Source organism: Tachyglossus aculeatus, chromosome 9 (assembly GCF_015852505.1).
Source record: "Tachyglossus aculeatus isolate mTacAcu1 chromosome 9, mTacAcu1.pri, whole genome shotgun sequence".
Lineage (NCBI taxonomy): Eukaryota > Metazoa > Chordata > Mammalia > Monotremata > Tachyglossidae > Tachyglossus > Tachyglossus aculeatus.
In genome coordinates, this window is record NC_052074.1 from 57,540,223 (window position 1) to 57,541,185 (window position 963).

The following is a 963-nucleotide window of genomic DNA, read 5'->3' on the forward strand; positions in this document are numbered from 1 at the left end:
CCAGTTCTTTTCAAATGTCAGAACAACAAAAACAATGAATAACTCACTACTGTTTATACCTCATTAATTGTGAGCATTGACTGCCTTTTGAGGTTTATTTTGTGTAATTCCACATAGTATTCACTATCAATCAACCAAATTTACTGAGTGCTTACTGAGTGCAAAGCACTGTACTAAGCAGTTGGGAGAGTTCAGTATAACAGCTGATACACGTACTCCCTGCCCACAATAAGCTTACAGTTCAGAGGGGGAGGCAGATATTACTATAAATATATTACTGATGCAGTAATGCTGTGGGGCTGAGGGAGGGGGGAGTAAAGGGTGCATATCCAAGTGCAAGGGTGATGCAGAAGGGAGTGGGAAAACAGGAAATGAGGGTTTAGTCACGGAAGGCTTCTTGGAGGAGATGTGCTTTTAATAAGACTTCAAAGATGGGGAGTGATCATGTGTTGGATATGGAGAGGGAGGGTGTTCCAAGCCAGAGGGAGGACTTAGCCGAGGGGTGACGGACAAGATCGACAGGATGGAGGTACAGTGAGTAATTAAAACCTGTTAAAACCATTCTTTGAGGCAGATATATGCTTCTCAAGAGAAGTATTTGTTTGTTCTAGTAGCATTAAGGGGTGCTATACAAGAGCAACATGAGGAGCCTAATCCCCTTGGGTCTTTGACTTTGGGACTCCAGAATTGGTACCAGTATTTCAGAACTGTATCACTGATTCCATGGAAACCATTATGCTTCACTTCAACTTCATGCAATGAAATATCCTTTGCCTCTGGTTGTTTTCTGGCTAGGACCATACATAGTTCTGTGGTTTTCATAATAACACTTGGAACATATTTTGGCCAGAAGAATTATGGGATTTAAATGAGGATGTGTAAAATTTATATGTAGATAAAACCTATTATTATTATTATTGCATTTGTTTAGTGCTTACTATGTGTCAATCACAGGGTAGATAC